We start from the raw sequence: 8978 nt of genomic DNA on the forward strand, positions 1-8978 counted from the left end.
TACAAATCGCACAAAATTATTTTATATAAGTAATATCCTATATACAAATCGATTTCTATTTTATAAAGATTCACGAATTACTGCGAATGTCAAAATGTGTGAGTGATCAAAGTTAAAGAATTAACGCAAGGAAAAGTAATATATTTTTTTAGTAACTACGGAAAGTACATTTTTATACTTGATTGGGATTAATTTATGTTATGTAAGCAGTCATTGATAATCTGCGAAATTTTTTACAACATAATTTGGGTGGATTTAAGACTTATAATGGCAATCCTAGAAATCTGCGTAATTTTCTACCGCGGGTTGAACAAAAATTGTGGTTCCGCGGAATTATGGAAAGAAGTACGTTTACTTTACAGTATGTTGCCTAGTGGCATATATAGTGTAATTTGAAAATAAAAGGAAAAAAACAACCTTACTTTAATCATCCGTAAATATTTCGACTGAATGGAATTTACTGAATCCTTGTTAATTTGACCTGAGATTCATAAATTTAAGCAAAAAGATCTTTATAAAGTATTTCAGAGCTCGATAAGATTCATTCGGAAGATGATTTATTTCCCAGAATTATAGATCATCATTGTGTTTGCATAATTGTTCATGTCACTTGGGAATACTACACCCAGGTTCACTTCGGTCACGTATTGATTAAAGAGCAAAGTTGTTGATCCAACATTCTCCCTTGTTCACGTTCAGGTGTGTCTCTAGATCTTATCAAACACGTGTACTTACAGTAGATTTTCAAAACATAAAAACAGCAAAATCATCCTCTTAATATATTGTCTATATACATGTAGTAATCCTTCAGGAAATGATTGTTAAATGTGATTTCAGAAAGTGAGAGCAAAGTGAAAGGTAAAAAAAAGATTAAAAAAAAGATGTGATATGAATACCACAAAGCCTCAATTTAGAGAACTTTCACTAAGTCTAAAAACCCTTAATTGAAAATATAGGTATTGCCATAGATATGGAAAATATCTTACCTTGTTCCAATTAATTTATCAAGTGATAGAAATGTTTTTAAAGAAAATATTTGCCATAGTTCAAATATTTACACTAACACTTGTTGAATTCCAGAATTTGCGTAACCAAAAGATTAAAGGAATAAGAGAAATTAATTATTACAAATTGTATTGGAGCAACAATTTAAAAAGGGTAAAAGTAACGACCTTATAAACCTTTTGAAGTGTATGAAACGATAATTATTAAAAATTAGCATATGAACAACAATTTTTATTGATAAAAAATGAATTCCGAAGACAAAATATTCCACAATTTTTTTTCTTCAAATTTACAGTTGTTTTACAGCTGTTTTCAAATGTAGTTCAGGACTGAAGTTCTCATTCAATAATAAAAGACCCCCCCCCCCCAAAAAAAAAAAAAAAATAAAAAATAAAAAAAAAAAAAAACAAAAATAAAAAAACAAAAACACATAAAAAACAAAACAAAACAAAAAAAAAAAAAAAACAAAACAAAACAAAAAAAACAACAACACAAGTTTCAGAGAAAAAAAGCTTTATCGTAATATTAATTGCAAATCAGTTGACGTGATAAAAAAAATCGCCCCCCCCCCCCTCAAATTGACAAATATTTTACAAATGCTTACTCAAAAGAAGTGAGACTTAAAGGAATCTCTCTGGATCTCTTTTTAATATTAGGCAACACGACATTTAATCATTCTCCATATTTTTTTTTGTTTTACATTAATACAATGTAAAATCAAAATTAAAGTTGCATATCTTTCGGATTAGGGAAAAAGTAACAAGAAATTTTGAATAGTAGCAAATTTGCATTTATCCTGCAAATTCAGCAGAAAATCTATATATAGTGTTTCAAATCCATCATATCAAGTATACATTGTTCATAAACAAAAGATTTTTTATATCTGAATAAGTCTAGATTTCAAACTATAAAATGTGTGTAATTCCATGAGAAATTATATTAGCCCACAGCGAGTTCAAAATATTCAGAATGTCCAACAAATTTATTCCTGCTCTGATTCTTAATCATTGGTGATAACAGTAATGAGATACCTTTAATAAAATTCAACACATGACTCACTGTTTATTTTTTCGTCTGTAAATGTAAACACAGTGGAACTGCTATCCTTATATCTGGTAATGTGGTGACTAGTTTATCGATTGACAGGATCTGACAAACGTCAGGCAACCATTATTTAGTTAAATAAAAAAGAAAGCGTTCTCAAAAGATATCAAATGATTTAGAATTAAAACTGATTTCACCAAAAAACACTGTCATCAGCTGTCTCAGAAATGTTGATTGTAAAACTTATATATAAAAGCAGTTTAAAACATGTAATAGCTATTTGTAAAACATGTGATAATTTGAAATTCATACTGGAAAATAACTTAAGAACAATCTATGGACAAAAACTTGGATCAGCCATGGGGACCAAAGTTGCTCCGACCCATATCGCACTTGCGCTGGGATACCTTCAAGAAAAATTATGTAAAACTGTGAAAGAAAAATATTGTTGACAGTAAATCTTTTATTCAAAATTCCGGAAACGATATTTGAAGGATTGTTTTATAATCTGGACAAAATCAAACAATGAATTACAAAATTTCTATAACATTTTAAACAATATAAATCCCAACTTGAAATTCAAAATAGAAAGTAACGAGAAAAAGTTACCATTTTTAGATGTTACGGTTATAAAAAGAGAAAAAAAAAGAAGGGAAAATCGTGACTGATGTGCAAAGGCCACGGACACAATATCTTATCTATGATTCTTTTCATCCAAAAACATCAAGAAAAATATTCCATATAGTTTAGCCGCCAGGTGAGTCTATACCATAATATCGGACAAAGTACTTCTAAATTTTCAACTTCATGAATTACGAAATTTATTGCAAAAAGGCATCTAAACTACATGATTAAACCAGATTACTCCAGGTACCAGAAAAACCAAAAACATTTTAAATTCTATATGTGTCAACACACAACCCGAAAAATCAAGAATTTTCCCAAGTCATTAAAACCAACACGCCAATTTTATAAAATGATCCAAGAATGATTGAAGTATTGAGTGAATTTCAGATAATCGAAAGTAATCGACATAGTCCTCTCCAAAGAAGATTTTAACACAAGTGAAATTCAAGTGGACGAAAAAGGTAGCAACTGTTTCTTTGCCAAGCACTCGGCACTTTGAAGTGAAAGTTGTGAATAGTTCGGATGAGGCACTGTGTCACGCAGGGGTGGTAGGTCAATCGCGAGTAAAGGTCTAAATTTGAAGCCCTTCACCGGCGTACAGTGACATCTCATATGAGTGACATAATCTAGCAAGGGACGTAAAATTACAATCAATTAAACAATCAGACAGTTTATCCAAGATACAGGTAAAGGTAGAGATGGGGTAATATGTTAAATAAAATTCAAATACTTTCGAAGTGTCCTAGGTTTATGCATATCCTGAAACATCAACAAATCACTGATCATAGTACAATGACCGGAAAGGTAAGCACCAGTTGTCAAGTACGAAAGAACTAAGATTTCAAATTATGATTGCTGTTTCAACCAAAAAAATAGTAAGGTACAGTGCCAAGGAAACACATTTTATGTAAAAATTCACCTCAATATTAGAGCCATGTTGATTGTAACTCAGTCTGCAAATCAAAGTGCTATGTATAATAAATTTTCTTTTTTTCTTTTTACATAAGCTTTATCCGACATAAAATCGATTACTTCACAAAAAAAAAAAAATAAAAGAAAATAAAAAAAAAAGATATTAAAAAAAAAGAGTAGAAAAAGCCTATAACTGAGAATGCCACATGTTTGAATGATCACGTTCTACAGTCTCCTGCACCATGAATGTCATCACTTTTGGCTTAATATCTCAATATACATAAATACCTTGGCATTCAAACAAGGTTGGAGATTTGATCAATGAAGTATTCTTTTTTTTACTGGATTTATGAGATTGATCATTGTTCCTTGTTTTCACCTTATACATATAGAAACTAGTGTATCGACACACAATAAATTCCTAGTCTACGGGGATTCAACAAAATAAATGAATATACTTATTATACCACATCGGATTGGGGTCCATTATTTGTCGAGGTTTTCTTTTTTGTATCGTCAATCGATTACCAGGGGGAGCGTAGCGAATGCTCCATTTACGTATTTGTTATCGTCAATAACCAAAATCCTGTAAACCAATGATCTTTTAAATATTTTCATAATCTTCATTTTAATATTAGATAAAATGAAATTATACGAGGGGTGATCAATTATTTCTGTATCTATATAACCACAATTCAGAGCAAAATAAGAATTGGCATACAAATATTCAAAAACATGATCTATTAATAGCATGTGTTAGGTAATATTTTGCTCCATGTTTATGACGTCACAGTATGAAAATGAAAAAAGGGCTTTGATACTTCATATTACCTGTGACAAGACCATTGCAAACATACTATGACTTTTGATCCCGTGATCTTGACCTTGAAATTTGAAATTCTATTCAAAAATGTAACATTACTTTGACCTTGGTCATAACTTTTGACTGAGAAAAGATTGGGCCTTCATATTTTACATGTGCATTACCTGTGACAAGACCTTCCCAATTATACTTTGAATTTTGACCCTTGACCTTGAAGTTTGTCCTCCTTTTCAGAAATAATAACATTGCTTATAACTTTTGAATGAGAGAAGATAGGACGTTATTTGACACGTGCATTACCGGTGACAAAACTTTTCCGAAGGTGCTATGATATTTCATCATGGGACTTTGAATTTGATGTTTGACCCAATTTTCAAAAACTTTATCATTGCTGCTTACTTTTGAAGGAGAGAAGAGAGTACATTCATATTTTATATGTGCATTACCTGGAACAAGACGTTTCCAAATGTATTATATTTTTTTTTTATAAACCTCATATCTTTGACCCTGATGTTTCACCTAATTTTCAAAAATTTTAACATTAATAATAACTTTTGAATGAGAAAAGATAGGGCGTTATATTTGACATATGCATTACCGGTAAGAAAGCCTTTTCAAACTTACCATGATTTTTTTTTTGACCCCATGACTTTGACCTTAAAGTTGGATTTAATTTTCAAAAATTTGAACAATGCTGATAACTTTTAAATGAGAGAAGATTATTTATATTTGACATGCGTATTACTTAATTCAAGATGTTTCCAAATGAATTCTGGTTTTTGATCTCGTGAACTTGACCGTAAAGTTTAATTACAGTCTTTTTCAACATACATTGGTAATAACTTTTGAACGAGAGGAGATAGGGCTTTCACGTTTTACATGCACATTACCTATGACAACATCTTTCAGAAAGAACTATCATTTTTTTACTACATAACCTTGACCTGTAGAAGCTTGGCCTACTTATCAAAAAATTACATGCCACAAGACCTCTAGGATTGTATTATAATATTTGACTTTGAGAAGCTTTATCTTTGCCGTAACTTTTATTCATTCAAAAATATATATCTTTTTTGTACGATGGACAAGAAGACAGGACACACAAACAAGACAGTTACAAAAATTTTTATCCCCACAACTAAGACACCGAAAGATGGGGACCACAATTCTTTGAATTTGCTACTTTTTAATTTTTTTTCCAAATTGCGAAATAACCAATGCCACTTATTTATGATATGGTTGCAGTGTGTACCTTTTACATGGGAATGTAATGTAAAAATCTTTAAAAGTCTTCTTCTCAAGAATAGCACAGCTATTATCATGCAGTCATATATATATGGAAGCATCCTCAGGTAGTGGTTATTCTAATTTGTTCAAATTACAATCCCTGGGGATAGGGAGGTGCCACAATGGGTGATCAAAGTCTTACATAGGAATACACAGGAAAAAATTTTGATTAACAATCTTTTTTAGGGGAACAGCAAAGCCTGATAAGTCATATTCACATGATAGCATCCTTAGCTGTTGTACATTCTAGTTTGTTCTTGACCCTTGGGGATAGAGTGGGAACACAATGAGGATTCAAAGTTTTGAAGAGAAATATATAGAAACATCTTTAAAAATCTTCTTTCAAGAACAGCAAAGCAATGATAAGTCATATCTACATGTACGTATATATGGAAGAATCATCAGACAATGTAAATTTGAGTTTGTTCAAATCATGACCCCCAGGGGTAGGATGGGCCCACAATATGTGATCTAAGTTTTAGATAAGATATACACTGTTTAGGAAAAAGAATGCTGATGAAGAACAGAAGGTCCATTAGTTACTCAAGTGAGCATTGTGGCCCATGGGCCTCTTGTTACTGTTAAAAATGATTGTTCATAGATGTATATACTTTATTTCAGAGTGTAAGATGTAATGTGTTTTCTGTCGAAACTAGTTTAATTATGTTTAATTAATTTTAGTTTAATTTTGGAAAACTCTTTTATTAAGTCATGGTTGGTGAAGCGACAGCGAATATGCTTAAAACGTTGTTTATTTTTTTTGAAGTCTGGTAGCAATTTTTTTTTTAAATTTATGAACATATCTTCCTGAGGGGAATGTTTATTAAAAGTGTTTCATGGTTAACGGGAAATTCCTGCAATTTAAGTTCTCGAGAATAATAATATATAATTAAAAGTCATAAAAGGTGGAAATGCATGACCTACTGTGCTTCAGATTCTTTAGTAATAGAGGAAGGAATAAAGATGACTGTCATTCATGAGAGATTAAAGGAAAAGAAGCAAAATGTTATATGTTATGGAGAAATATAAGGTAGTGATTTTAAATATATACATGTATATATTTGAGGTTAGTTGTCAACAGTCAACTACGAAAGGTTTGAGCATCGAATGCTAAAATCAGTATTCGAGTACCGATACTTTGAAACAATCCAATATTTCTTCATAGTTCATACTACATACTACTACATTCTACTTTCAGAGTTCATTTTCCCATAATCTCAACTTAAAACAAAGGACTAGAAAGACCTTTCTTTAGGCCATTAGGAGAAGTGAAATAAAATTTCATTGCTCAAAGGCTTTTAAAGATATCGCCCGGAAACGAAAGTGTAACATACAGACAGAATTTATTACCTTGACCTTTGCCCATTTCACCTGAAAATCTATAGGGTTCTTCTTTAGGCCCAAGGGAGATATAAAATTTCATTGCAAAAGCTCAAAGGCTTTTAAATATATCGCCCGGAAACGGAAGTGTTACACACAGACAGATGGAGAGACCCAAATTAATATCCCCGATTTCAGTGAAAGCTGGGATCTGTTACTCCTATGTACTTAATGTTCTGTTACTCTTTAAAAGCCTTTGAGCAATGCAATTTTATTTCACAACTCCTTATGGCCTAAAGAAGGGTCTTCTTTAGGCCATAAGGAATTGTGATATAAAATTGCATTGCAAAAGCTAAAAGGTTTTTAAGATATCGTCCAGAAGCGAAAGTGTTACACAGAGACAAAATATTTGAAATTATGACTTTGACCATTGACATTTTGACCTCAAAATCTATAGGTGTCTTTTTAGACCATAAGGATTTCTGAAATTAAATTTCATTGAATAAAATTCAAAGAAAGCTAAAGTTATCACATGGAAAATGTTATTTGCAATGTATGGATTTCTGATCTTGATCTGTTACCTTTTGACCTCAAAATTAAAAGGGATCTTTGATGAAATTTGAGGTCAAAGGTCAAGGTCAATAATTCATACATTTCCAGAAGACAAATTTAATTTTCTTTGAGTTTCTTTCAATGAAATTTTATATCACAACTCCATATGGCCTCAAAAACACAATTGGTTTTGAGATGAAAAAGTGAAAGGTGATGGTCAAAAGTTCACAAATTCCGTTTGTTTGCATTTTTTTTTTCTTTCCGAACGATACCTTTAAAAGCTTTCAAGATTTTGCAATGAAATTTTTATCATAACTTTCCATGGTCCTAAAAATAATCCTATTGATTTGGAATCAAAAGGTCAAGGTCAGAAAGTTATATGTTGCAAAAATGGTTTCCGTATGATAACTTTAATTTTTCTTGAACTTAATCTATGAAATTTTATTTTTAGTTCTGATTGAGTTTTATATTGAGTTAAATAACATGGCTCCTAGAGACTTCAAATAGACCCCTAATGATTTTTGGGTCAGAAAGTTAAAGGTCAAGGTAAGGAATTCAATGCAAAAAAGGATTTTAGGATAACTTAATTTTTCTTAAACTTAATCTAAATGAATTTTATATCATAACTCGCAATGACTTAAAAAAGACCCCTTTTGTTTCTGGTTTCCTGGTGATAACTCTAGTTCCCTTTTAGATTTTGCAATGGAATTTTATACGGGTAGTTAATTTGACTTAAAAATGACTCCTATTAATTTTGAGCTCAAAAGTTCAAGCACCAAGGTCAGAAATTTATATATTGTACACAAAGTTTTCAGATAATAATTTTAGCTATCTGTCTGCTTCAATGAAACTAAAGGCCAAGAATGTCTTTAACCTAAAAAGACCCTTTTGACTTTAAGGCCAAAAGCTGAAAGGTCAAGGTTGACCATTTCTTTTTACTCTATCTTTATATTTTTTTTCCTTAAGTGGGGGACATGTCTATTCAAAAATCAATATATTTTACACTGTATCGAAATACATACTAAGCCTGATAATGCAATGTTTACGTCATAATGTCATCGTGTTATTTTCTGAGGAAAACATCTCTGAAGAGAGCTCTGTGGGAAAAATGGATTGAGAAACTTGAAAAAAATTAAATTGAATTAAAAAGAGGACGATTTTGATACTTAACGTACCTTGATCATTAAATGATACGAAAAAGAAAGAAAAAATGAAGATATTTCAATAACATCAAATTTGATTTTTTACTCCCGAGAAAATGTGTCATCTTTGAAGAAACTTTACATTGTTGATTTACTTATGAATTTACATGTAATATAAATTTAGAAGGAAAGAGAGAATTAATTAAAAGTATACCCTTGGTCAATTCACGCTTAATGGTATAGGACAACACTTAACAAATAATATT

This window comes from Saccostrea echinata, unplaced genomic scaffold, assembly GCF_033153115.1.
Source record: "Saccostrea echinata isolate AGI-Se365-2 ecotype Australia unplaced genomic scaffold, CSIRO_AGI_Sech_v1 ptg000009l, whole genome shotgun sequence".
Lineage (NCBI taxonomy): Eukaryota > Metazoa > Mollusca > Bivalvia > Ostreida > Ostreidae > Saccostrea > Saccostrea echinata.